Source organism: Nerophis ophidion, linkage group LG14 (assembly GCF_033978795.1).
Source record: "Nerophis ophidion isolate RoL-2023_Sa linkage group LG14, RoL_Noph_v1.0, whole genome shotgun sequence".
Taxonomy (NCBI): domain Eukaryota; kingdom Metazoa; phylum Chordata; class Actinopteri; order Syngnathiformes; family Syngnathidae; genus Nerophis; species Nerophis ophidion.
The window spans coordinates 17,205,974-17,219,671 of NC_084624.1; the positions used below are offsets into that span (position 1 = coordinate 17,205,974).

The window sequence follows — 13,698 nt, forward strand, 5'->3', positions numbered from 1 at the left end:
ACTGAAATGAGATTTTCATATAGGTCCATTCTATGTGTCATACTTGATCATTTCGCGATATTGCCCTATTTTTGCTAAAAGGATTTAGTAGAGAACATCGATGATACATTTTGCAACTTTTGGTCGCTAATAAAAAAGCCTTGCCTGTACCGGAAGTAGCAGACGATGTGCGCGTGATGTCACGGGTTGTAGAGCTCCTCACATCCGCACATTGTTTACAGTCATGGCCACCAGCAGCTAGAGCGATTTGGACAGAGAAAGCTACAATTTCCCCATTATTTTGAGCGAGGATTAAAGATTCGTGGATGAGGATAGTGAGAGTGAAGGACTAGAAGAAAAAAATAAGACGAGGGCAGTGGGAGCCATTCAGATGTTATTGGACACATTTACTCGGATAATTCTGGAAAATCCCATATATGCTTATTGTGTTACTAGTGTTTTAGTGAGATTATATAGTCATACCTGAAAGTCGGAGGGGTGTGGTGACCGCCATTGTCTCTGAGGAAAGCCACGGAGGAGCCAAGAGAGTCGCAGCTGCCTCTTTGAGAGGCTTTTTCTCTAGTGACTCAAAGCGCTTTACATAGTGAAACCCAATATCTAAGTTACATTCAAACCAGTGTGGGTGGCACTGGAAGCAGGTGGGTAAAGTGTCTTGCCCAAGGACACAACGGCAGTGACTAGGATGGCGGAAGCGGGAATCGAACCTGCAACCCTTAAGTTGCTGGCACGGCCACTCTACCAACCGAGCTAAACCGACAGCTGCAGGAGGAACGACACAAGCTCCGCTCATGTCTACGGTAAGAGCCGACGTATTACCACAGTTTTCTCACCGAAATCTGCCGGTTGACATGTGGTAGAGAACCATGTTCGCTTGACCGCTCTATTCCATATTAAAGCTTCACCGTCATCTTTAGGGAACGTAAACAAAGAAACACCGGCTGTGTTTGTTTTGTTAAGATTCAGCAACACAGATGTCAGGAAATCTGTGTAATTATGCGATTAAAGCAGACGACCTTATAACTTGGATCGGGCTGGAAGAACATTTCCGCTACAACCGGTGACATCATCATTCCGCGACGTTTTCAACATGATACTTCGCGGGAAATTTAAAATTGGAATTTAGTAAACTAAAAAGGCCATATTGGCATGTGTTGCAATGTTAATATTTCATCATTGATATATAAACTATCAGACTGCGTGGTGGGTAGTAGTGGGTTTCAGTAGGCCTTTAAGCTTCAATTTTTGTTAATACTCAGAGCAGCAATCTCTGAAGCCAAATGAGGACTCTCAACTCTTCCGAGTAGGCAATCCGACCCCAGGGGGGTTTCCAGTTAAAATTTCTGACTAGGAACTCTGAAATTTCAGCTTACCCGTACAATCGGAACGCACCATAAGTACAGTTTCAAAATGCATTCAAATGAAATAGGCGGGAAACAAAATATATTGCGTATGTCATGATCCGTTGCCCGGATCATGTTTTGTTTAGTTTTTGACTCCCTCAGTTCCTGTTTTGAGCACTCCTGGGTTTGTGGTTTGGTTGCCATGGGTGCGTCCTTTTTTTTTTTTTTTTTTGTCATGAAAAAGGGACGTTTTTGTCATGAAAAAGGGAGGTTTTTGTGGTTGGTGCATTAATTGTAAGTGTATATTGTGTTTTTTATGTTGATTTCATTAAAAAAAAAATGTATTTTTTTTTTTTTTAAATAAAAATTAATAAAAAATTATTTGGTGGTTGGGGACCACTGCTTTAAACCATAACCAAGTATGCATCACTATAGCTCTTGTCTCAAAGCAGGTGTACTGTCACCACCTGTCACATCACCCCGACTTATTTGGAGTTTATTGCTGTTTTCCTGTGTGTAGTGTTGTAGTTCTTGTCTTACGCTCCCATTTTAAAGTATTTTTCTCTTTTTTTGGTATTTTCCTGCAACAGTATCATGTGTTCCTTTGAGCGATATTTCCCGCATCTACTTAGTTCTACTAATCAAGAAGATTTTAGTTGTTTTTATAGTTCTTTGTGAGGACATTGTTGATTGTCATGTTATGTTTGGATGTACTTTGTGGACGCCGTCTTTGCTCCACTGTAAGTCTTTGCTGTCTTCCAGCATTCTGTTTTTTTTTTAACTTTGTAGCCATCAGTGTTCTGCGCAGCCTTCCCTAAGCTCCAATGCCTTTTCTCAAGGGCACTCCCCTTTTTGTTTATTTTTGGTTTACGTATTAGACACCTTTTTACCTGCACGCTACCTACCGCTGTTTCCGCCATCTACAGAGCAATTAGCTACATACTGATATGGAAGAGTATTACACGGTTATTCTGCCAAGCTCTAGACAGCACAGGCACTTAGCAACAACACATCACTTGCAGACGACTATGATTACTGGTTTGCAAAAAATATTTTTAACCCAAATAGGTGAAATTAGATTATCTCCCACAGCACACCAGTGTGCCGCGGCACAGTGGTTGAAAAACACTGGTCTACGTAACATGTAATGGTAGTTCTTTGGTCAAAATGTTGCATAGATTATGTTTTACAGATCATCTTTAATTCACTTTCTGACAGTCGCTTCAAGATGCGCCGTTTTGTGAGTGGTCTTATTTACGTGGCTCACCTTAAGCAGCGTTTTCTCCCCGTCATTTTTGTTGTAGCGTGCAAGGACAAGAGTGGAAGAAGTGTCAAAATATGGAGCTAACTGTTTTGATGACATTCAGACTTTACTTCAATCAATAACAAAGCAGCATCTCCTTATCCGCCGGAAATGTGTCCCGTGAAAAACTGTCCGACCGCAACTCTCTAACTGAAGTTCTTTGGGTGAATAATGTAAACTCACTACACCGGTATGTTTTAGCACTTTCATGGCGAGTTTACTAACAGATATAAGTAAGAACTTTACACTACTTTATATTAGAAATGGCAACAGCTGAGGATGAATGTCCCGTAGCAAGAAGATAGAGAAAAAGAAGCTTATCGACTTCAGAGCCGACACGGACTACAATGGCGGATGCGCACAATTTTTCAGGACTTATGCAGATCCTAAATACATATCAGCAGTATAAGCAGGTAAAAAAGTTGATTTTGCACAATATTGTGAAACAAAACGCCAGATAATGTCTTACCTTATACACACACCACAATAATACTCGTATGTTGAAGCACAGTACAATCCATCACGCAATGCGGCTTCATAGCTTACCAAAGTTGTACTAAAACATTTTGATAGATTTTTGAGCTCTGTGTGTACTGTTCTATATTTTCAATGGAACATATAACATTGTTGTTTTCTTGAGTCATTTTGCAGTCTACACATAGTTCTTGTGTGTGACTGCCATCTACTGGTCACACTTATCATTACACCATGTACCAAATAAAATAGCTTCGAGGTCGATAAGCAACACCAGAATTATTCCGTACATTAAGCGCACCGGGTTATAAGGCGCACTGTCAAGTTTTGAGAAAAAAAAGGATTTTAAGTGTGCTTTATATTCCGGGAAATACAGTAAGTGCCCTTTTTAGTTCAAATGAAACGGAGCAATAAACATCCACAGTGGGGCAAAGAAGTATTTAGTCAGCCACTGATTGTGCAAGTTCTCCCACTTAAAACGATGACGGAGGTCTGTAATTTTCATAATAGGTATACTTCAACTTTGAGAGACAGAATCTGAAAAAAAAATCCAGGAATTCACATTGTAGGAATTTTTAAGAATTTATTTGTAAATTGTGGTGGAAAATAAGTATTTGGTTACTTCAAACAAGGAAGATCTCTGGCTCTCACAGACCTGTAACTTCTTCTTTAAGAAGCGTTTCTGTCCTCCACTCGTTACCTGTATTAATGGCACTTGTTTGAACTCATTATCTGTATAAAAGACACCTGTCCACAGCCTAAAACAGTCAGACTCCAAACTCTAATATGGCCAAGACCAAAGAGTTGTTGAAGGACACCAGAAAAAGAATTGTAGACCTGCACCAGACTGGGAAGAAGGAATCTACAATAGGCAAGCAGCTTGGTGTGAAAAAATCAACTGTGGGAGCAATTATCAGAAAATGGAAGACCACTGATAATCTCCCTCGATCTGGGGCTCCACGCAAGATCTCATCCCGTGGGGTCAAAATGATCATGAGAACGGTGGGCAAAAATCCCAGAACCACACAGGGGGACCTGGTGAATGACCTGCAGTGAGCTGGGACCAAAGTAACAAAGGTTACCATCAGTAACACACTACGCTGACAGAGAATCAAATCCTGCAGTGCCAGACGTGTCCCCATGCTTAAGCCAGTGCATGTCCAGGCCCGTCTGAAGTTTGCCAGAGAGCACATGGATGAGACAGCAGAGGATTGGGAGAATGTCATGTGGTCAGATGAACCCCAAAATAGAACTTTTTGGTATAAAATCAACTCGTCATGTTTGGAGGAAGAAGAATACAGAGTTGCATCCCTGGAACACCATACTTACTGTGAAGCATGGGGGGTGGAAACATCATGCTTTGGGGCTGTTTTTCTGCTAAGGGGACAGGACGACTGATCCGTGTTAAGGAAAGAATGAATGGGGCCATGTATCGTGAGATTTTGAGCCAAAACCTCCTTCCATTAGTGAGAGCTTTGAATGGTTGACCAAATACTTATTTTCCACCATAATTTACAAATAAATTCTTTAAAATTCCTACAATGTGAATTCCTGATTTTTTTTCACATTCTGTCTCTCTCACAGTTGAAGTGTACCTATGATGAAAATTACAGACCTCAGTCATCATTGTAAGTGGGAGAACTTGCACAGTCGGTGGCTGACTAAATACTTTTTTGCCCCACAAACATTGGTGACGCGTCACCAATGTTTTTTTGGGACATTTCCTGAAAATGTCATTAAGATCTATCCATGACTCTTTTAGTTATGTTGCTTACAAACCCTGGACAAAACATAACCTCCTTTGCAGTGGTAAGAAAGTCTGCGTTCCGCAAAGCAAAGTGCGTCGCTTTCAATATCGAGCGTTTCCAAGGCGACACAGAGTCACTCGGTCACGTCTTACCGCCCGAAATCACACCCAAAAAAATGTATACAGTGGGAAATAGGAGGAAACTGAAAAACTACTTGAGAAATCACCATCCACTTTCCGCCTCTTGTCTCTCTCGGGGATGGAACCTAGCTACACTCGGGCAGAAGGCAGGTTACACCCTGGACAAGTCGCTACCTCATAAACCGTCACCTAGAAAGTATATTTAAAACCAGAGTAGGTAAACGTCAGTTTGTCAGCTATTTACAATATTATAAGTTGTAATTTTAACTTTTCTGAAAAACAACATTTTCCAGACGGATAAAAAAAACATGTCCACTGTGGTGAACACTGCTTCTCATAAAGTAAAAGTTTAAAGACCCCATCAAACATTATTTTTTAACACTTGTTTACTGGATGTTTATGTTGTGACGGTAAAGACCATCCTTCCAACCTTCAGACCTCCGATTTCGAGAGGTGGGGGTGTGGTCGGGGGTGAATTCTAGCTATATATATTTATTTTATTATATATATAAATAAAATAAATAGTTGAACTTCAGACGGCACCTATCAAATACACAGTAATAAAAACACAGTTGTTCTACTAACTGTACTGTGCTTGCTGGTTACGAAGAAAAAAACAACACTTACCTTTCACTATTTGAGTAACGTCAAGTCTAAGTTTCCAGAAGATGGCGCCAGTATGTGCTTTGCCCTGCCGTCTCTCGCTGCCAGCTCTGTTAGTTTTTGTGTTGTTTGCGTCTATTTTCGTCTCTGTCAGCTCACTGCTTGTGTATGACCGCCAAACACTATTGGATCTTTGCTCCTCTCCCACTGATATGATCAACTTCGACGTTGGTTTTTCGACTTCCCAGTCAGCTTTTTCACCTGGCCGGATTCCTGCCTTCCTTACCCGCCTCGTGGCTGCTCTCCCCCGCCACCTACGGGCTGTGTGTCGGGCCCCACCTGGATTAGCTGTGCCCTTAGACATGCTGGCCCCAACCAGGTTCGGTCTTGTGAACGCAAGATCTTTGACAAACTAAACGTTTATCCTGAAGGATTTCTTCACTTCCCGCAGACTTGACTTCCTCTGTGTGACGGAAACATGACTGAGAGCCGGTGAGTCTGCCCCTCTTAATGAACTTCTGCCTCCGGAGTGTTCCTACTTTAATTCTCCGCGGTCATCCGGGCGAAAAGGAGGAGGATTAGCAGTCGTTTTTAAAAATGACTTTAAATGCCGTCAGATCCGCCTGCAATCCTCCTTTTCAAGCTTCTAACTGTGCATGTTTGAGCTGGGGGTGTGGGCGTGGCCTCCAGTTCCTGCTGAATTTCGGGAGAAAATTTCTTCCGGGAGGTTTTCGGGAGAGACGCTGAATTCCGCAAGTATGATAAAGACACTCAACTGTATGTTTTTTATATATTCGCTGGAAACACAGGATGTTCCTGCTCAATTCTTTGCACTTAGATTGAGAAACACCTTGCGGTGCAGCTTGGACATATCTTCAGTAAAGAACCGAGGTTCATTGGATCTTTCGGGTCTTTGATATCTATACACCCTCGCCTGGGCAACCCAACCGGGGCTGATCCGGCTCCGGCTTGTGTCCAAGCAGCGTATCACTCCATCCGTCTCCGCGTTTGATCCACAACCACCTTGAGGCTTCCTCAACAGGATGTTTCTGGTGGCTCTTCTCTCGGGCAACCCTTTGATTCCAAGAATTCTGAATGCTCGATGCACAGATTGCCCTAGAAAGCCCCTGCAGCCCACTTCTCTCGGCTCACAGCGGGCCCTCCAGCCGCTCTCTCTGCATGCCTCGACCATCTCAAGGTATTTGGCCTTCTTTCGCTCATGGGCCTCCTCCATCCGGTCTTCTTGGGGGACTGACTGTAAGTTCCAGCAGCACAACATGCTTTGGTGAGTCAGAAGTTAAGACAAAGTATGGCCTCAGTGATGTCCTTGCTATGTGCTCTGGAAACTTCAGCTGTCTGCCGAGACCCACCTGAAGCTGCCAGTCACGGGCTGTGGCTAGCAGTCCGGTTGGGGCCTTAGATACTGCCTGTGGTTTGGCCCCTGCCTTGACGAAGGAGATGTTATGCCTGACTAGGAGCTGGCGTTTGCTCTGCTGGATTCCAGTGCCAATGGTGTCTGCTACTGTCTACAGCACCTAGTCGTGGCACCATGTGTACCTCCCCTCACTCAGGGCTTTAGGGCAGCAACTCATAATGTGCTGCAGGGAACCCCGTGGCCTAGAAATGCTTGTTTGTAGTAGTAAATATTAGAAAATTTTAGCATTATACTTGTTCAATTACAGTAAGTGTTGTAACGTTCTTGTTAGCTCTGGGTTCTTCGAGGACCAACAATGCACATCCACACCCTTCGTTGGCAGAGTGACAACAGCTTTTTATTTTTATTTTGAAAGTCTTTACGCTTTGCAGCAGTCTCACGCTTCTTCTGTGCATGTGCTTTTTCTAGCAGTCTTGCTCTTCCTTCTTGTATGCTTTTCAGCAGTCTGGTCCTTTCCTTGTTGGCCGTCTCGCCCGCTGTCACTCTCTGCCTATCCACTAACCTGTCTGTTGCTTCACAGCCGGCTTCCACACATGCCCTGCCCGCAGGGAACGTGTGGACCACACCTCCTCCACAGTGTTTATCCGAAACATTCCTGCCACTTAATTTTACACACTTTACATCTTTAATTCCATTTTTTTTTTTTGACAAATGCCACTATAATATGGTACCATGGCCTTAAAGGGGAACATTATCACCAGACCTATGTAAGCGTCAATATATACCTTGATGGTGCAGAAAAAAGACCATATATTTTTTTAACCGATTTCCGAACTCTAAATGGGTGAATTTTGGCGAATTAAACGCCTTTCTGTTTATCGCTCTGGAGGGGATGACGTCAGAATGTGACCTTGCCGAGGTAATACAGCCGCCATTTTCATTTTCAACCCATTGTAAACATTGGGTCTCAGCTCTGTTATTTTCCGTTTTTTCGACTATTTTTTGGAACCTTGGAGACATCATGCCTCATCGGTGTGTTGTCGGAGGGTGTAACAACACTAACAGGGAGGGATTCAAGTTGAACCAAAGATGCGAAAGTGTCTGCCGCCAGACCCCGATTGAATGTACCAAAGTGGCTCCACATTTTACCTGCGATGACAGACATGGCACAGAGATGTATGGATAACCTGCAGATTAATTTGCAACGATAAATTCAACAAAATCACAAAGGTGATTTTTGTTGATGTTGACTTATGTGCTAATCAGACATATTTGGTCGCGGCGTGACTGCGAGCTAATCGATGCTAACATGCTACGCTAATCGACGCTAACATGCTATTTACCGGCGGTGCTAAAGCAGACATGGCACAGAGATGTATGGATAACCTGCAGATGCATTTGTAACGATAAAGTCACAGAAATTACAAAGGTGGGTTTTGTTGATGTTGACTGCCAGCTAATCGATGCTAACATGCTGTGCTAATTGATGCTTGTGGAAGGTTGCTGCTTCCGGGTTCGCGGGACCACCAAGGACTGACATGACAAGTTTCAAAGTTCAACACGATTTATTTTCCAATCATCTTTTTCTGCTTTACAGCAATTGTCTCCCTTCTGCACTGTCACTCTGCCTTTCGGCATTGTCGTCTGTCCAAACTCAACCGCCGCCGCCTCCCGACTGCGGCCTTTTAACAGAACGACAGGTGATTAGATGAACACTTTCAGCTGTCATCCACTCACCTGTCGCCAACCTCAAAGCCGGCCCTGCCACACCCCGCTTCCCCGTATGCGCGCAGGCCACGCCCAGCACATACCTCCACCGCCAGACTCAGGCCGGGACGCCGTCCGTCCGCCCCAACTCCCCCCCCCTCCTGAAAGAGAGCGGGACAGGAAGTCGGCCACGGCCATCTGTGCACCCGGTCTGTGGAACACTCTGAAGTTGTAGGGTTGCAAACCCAGATACCAACGGGTGATCCGCGCGTTGGCATCCTTCATGCGGTGGAGCCACTGGAGGGGTTTGTGGTCCGAGCAGAGGCTGAATGAGCGCCCCAGGAGGTGGTATCGGAGGGGCCCGACCGCCCATCGGATAGCGAGGCACTCCCTCTCCACTGTGCTGTACCTCATCTCCCTTTCAGATAGCTTTCGGCTGATGTAAAGGATGGGTTGGTCGACGGCCTCCACCTACTGGGACACAACAGCTCCCAGTCCTCTGCCCGACGCGTCCGCCTGCAGACAAAACGGGAGAGAAAAATCAGGCATGTGTAGGACCGGCTCCTCGCAGAGGGTCTTCTTAACCCTCTCAAAAGCATGCTGGCACCGCTCCGTCCACTGGACCAGATCTGGGGCACCCTTTCGGGTGAGGTCAGTTATTGGGCTGGTCAGGTCCGCAAACCGGGGGATAAACCTCCGGTAGTACCCCGCCAGACCCAAAAACTGCCTCACCTCTTTTTTCGTCTTGGGGGTTGGACAGGCCGCAATCGCCGCTGTTTTATCTACCTGTGGCTGCACCTGCCCTCCTCCCAAGTGGTACCCCAAATACTGTACTTCCCTCCGGCCAACTGCACACTTCGCCGGGTTGGCGGTGAGCCCTGCCTGCCTCAGGGACTCGAGCACTGCCCCCACCCTCTGCATGTGTTGTTCCCAGCCGCTACTCTGGATGATGACATCATCCAGGTAGGCGGCCGCGTATGCAGCTTGGGGTCGCAGCACCCGGTCCATGAGGCGCTGGAACGTGGCAGGCGCACCGAACAAGCCAAACGGGAGTGCGACAAATTGGTACAAACCTTCCGGAGTGGAAAAGGCCGTTTTTTCCTTGGACTCTGGTGACAAGGGAATCTGCCAGTAGCCCTTGGTCAAATCCAGTGTCGTGAAAAAACGAGCAGTGCCCAGCCGATTTAGGAGCTCGTCGACCCGGGGCATTGGGTACGCATCAAATCGTGATTCTTCATTCACCTTGCGGTAATCCACACAGAACCGTACAGACCCATCTTTCTTCCCTACAAGAACTATGGGGCTACACCACGCACTGTGGGATTCTTCTATTACTCCGAATTCCAGCATGGATTTTAATTCCTCCCGAACTATTTTACGTTTGTGTTCGGGGAGCCTGTATGGCCGAGAGCGCACCGTAACCCCCGGGCTGGTCTCCATATGATGCTGGATGAGATTTGTGGGACCGGGCCGAGGGGAAAACACGTCAGAGAAGCGCTGCTGCAGTTTATCAACATCCGCTTTCTGCGCTAACGTAAGCTGGTTATCACAGGGGAGAGGAGAGGGAGGGACAGAGCGCGCGATCTCTGGTCCCAACTCCTCCTCCTCTCTCACTACCGTTACCATGGAGACAGGCTGCGCCTCCCTCCATGCCTTCAACAGGTTAAGATGGTAGATTTGCGTGTCTCCACCCCGGTCCGAGCGTCGAACCTCATAATCCACATCACCCACTTGCCGTGTGACCTCAAAGGGTCCTTGCCACTTTGCAAGTAATTTTGAGCTGGATGTTGGTAGTAATACAAGGACTTTTCTCCCGGTGAAAATTTTCTTAGCTTGGTCCCCTTGTTATACGTGCGCTGTTGTCGTTCCTGGGCACGGAGCAAATTCTCACGTGATAATTGCGCCACCGTGTGGAGTTTTGGTCGCATGTCCAGAACGTACTGCACTTCATTTTTGCTGGAGCTTGGACTTTCCTCCCAACTTTCTTTAATTACGTCCAACACTCCGCGTGGTTTTCTGCCGTATAACAGCTCAAAAGGCGTAAAACCAGTGGAGGATTGGGGTACCTCCCGCATCGCAAACATGAAGGGATCAAGCCATTTATCCCAATTTGGTTTGTCCTTGTGTGTAAACTTTCGGATCATGGTTTTTAGCGTTTTGTTTAGTCGCTCCACCAGCCCATCCGTTTGTGGATGGTACACGCTGGTGCGGCTCGCTTTAATTCCCAGTAATCCGTACAGTTCCTTTATCGTGCGTCACATAAAGGACGTGCCTTGGTCCGTCAAAATCTCTTTCGGGATTCCGACGCGGGAAATGACCGTGAAGAGTGCTTGCGCCACACTCTTGGCAGAGATGGAACGCAGCGGCACTGCTTCGGGATACCACGTTGCGTAGTCCACCAGAACTAACACAAAGCGATACCCCCGTGAGCTTGGGTGAAATGGTCCGATGAGGTCCATCCCAATTCTGTCGAATGGGAACTCCATGAGCAGCAATGGGCGCAAAGGGGCCTTCGGGGTGGCCGCTGGGTTCACCAGCTGGCAGTCTGGACAGGCGGCGCACCAGCGGCACACGTCTGCCCGGATGCCCGGCCAATAGAATCGGACCATGACCCGATTCAGTGTTTTATCATACCCCAAATGTCCGGCCATAAGATTAATATGCGCCGCCTCAAAAAACATTTCCCGGCGGCATTTCGGCACCAACAACTGGGTGATTTCCTCTCCTGTTTGAGTGTCACGGGTCACTCGGTACAATCTATCTCTCATAATGGAGAAGTGAGGGAATACCCACGCTGTTCCCGGGCGCATCGACTGACCGTCTATATAATCTACTTGGTCCCAGGCCGCGCGCAAAGTTTCGTCTCGAGACTGCTCGAGGGGAAAATCCTCTGTAGGATGCCAATTGGGGGCCGGGGAGGCTTCCCGCGAAGCCTCCGCCGGTTCCCGCTCGGCAGTGTCAGATGGCCCCGCCTCGCCACTGAGAACTGCGCGGCCATTCCCTTTTCCTACAGTCCGTGAACGCAGCCCTACGCATTGTGTCAGTAAGCGCCTAAACCCCGGCCAATTTGTGCCCAAAATTAGGGGGTGCGAGAAGTGCGTACTTACAGCTACCTCTACCCTTTTGGCCCTCATACCAAATTTCTATTGGAACCATAGGGTACTCGTGCACATCCCCATGCACACACCTAATTTTTAGCCGTGTTGCATGCCTCAAAGCCCCGGGTCGAACCAGGTTCTGGTGGATCATGGTCTGCCCGCAGCCTGAATCCACCATTGCCCGGTATGTACTCCCTTGTATCATTACCTTGATACCGTACGTCTCACCCGGGTCGGGGGAGGGCACTGAATGGCCGGCCACCACGGCCACGCGCCCCACCTCCACGTGCTGAGGTTCCTGACGCGCGCAACCGGGCCGCCTACGCCTCCAGCACACCTGCCCAGGCGTTTGAGGGGCCGTCTGCGCGGGAGATGTTCTGGGGACAGCAGCCGGGACCTGCGGGGAAAAAACAGAAGGGTGGTCACGCGGGTTATGGTGGGGTATGTGTACTGTTCTCTCTTTTTGCCGTGCGCTCCATCCGTGCGTCATTGGTGCAGGTTGCTCCTCGCGGTGGACGGCCAGGTGGCCCTCAGCGAGGGTCACCGCAGCTGCCAGGTCACGTGGCTGGTGGTACCGGACCCAATCGGCCGTCTTCTTGGGGATCGCCTCCAAGAACTGCTCCCGGATGGCCTGGTCCACCTCCTCTCTTGGCTGCAGCCAGCGCGTCGCTGCCTCTTGAAGTTGCTGGCCAAAGGTGAATGGCCGGTCCTCCTTTCCCAGACGCATGGACCGGAACCGGCTTCGGTGGTCTTCGGCGGTGCCTCCCCTCCGGTCCAGCACCGCCCTCCTCAGGTCTGTGAAGCGCACCCTGGATGCCGCTGGCAGGCTGAGCGCTGCCCGCTGCGCCTCCCCCGTCAGGAGCGCACGCCCCACTCTTCCTCCGGCCAAGCACACGCTTTTGCCGTGGCCGAAAAAATGTCCAAAAATGAATGGGGATATTTTTTCCCCCATGCGGTGCATGACGACGGCCGCTGGCTCCAGCCTTGCGCCGCCCATCTTGTCCACCAACAGCCGCAGTATCTGGCTCTGTTGGCGGCTGCTCGCTGCCACCTCTGTGAGCACACTCGCGAGACCCATCCAGGGGACGTCTTCCCCTGTCTCCGGTGGTCCGGCTAAGTTGGGCGCCAATTTGTGGAAGTCTGCTGCTTCCGGGTTCTCGGGACCACCAAGGACTGACATGACAAGTTTCAAAGTTCAACACGATTTATTTTCCAATAATCTTTTTCTGCTTTACAGCAATTGTCTCCCTTCTGCACTGTCACTCTCTGCCTTTCGGCATTGTCGTCTGTCCAAACTCAACCCCCGCCGCCTCCCGACTGCGGCCTTTTAACAGAACGACAGGTGATTAGATGAACACTTTCAGCTGTCATCCACCCACGTGTCGCCAACGTCGAAGCCGGCCCTGCCACACCCCGCTTCCCCGCAGGCGCGCAGGCCACGCCCACCACAATGCTAACATGCTATTTACCGGCGGTGCTAAAGCAGACATGGCACAGAGATGTTTGGATGACCTGCAGATGCATTTGCAAGTATATTACGTTTCCTTCCACCCACATTTGATTAGAAAAAAACACTTACCAATCGACGGATTTAAGTTGCTCCAGTGTCACAAGATGCGAAAATCCTGATCGTTTGGTCCGCACATTTTACCAGCGATGCTAACGCAGCTATTCGGCCATGCTATGGCTATGAATAGCGTCAATAGCTATTCGTTCAATAGCTTCAGTTTCTTCTTCAATACTTTGATACTCCAACCATCCGTTTCAATACATGCGTAATCTGTTGAATCGCTTAAACCCCTGAAATCCGAGTCTAAATCCGAGCTAATGTCGCACTGTATGACGTCACAGGGAAATGGATAGTGGCATCGCAAATAGCGAACATCAAGCACTTTAAATCTTTTTTTAGG

The 13,698-nt window shown here is 47.9% G+C and overlaps 1 protein-coding gene across 3 annotated transcripts in view; it reads left to right on the top strand.

Annotated features, from left to right (window-relative positions):
* Positions 1-13,698, top strand: part of exoc3l1 (exocyst complex component 3-like 1) — a 115,463-nt gene that overhangs the window by 58,676 nt on the left and 43,089 nt on the right. The gene's annotated exons all lie outside the window — the stretch shown is intronic.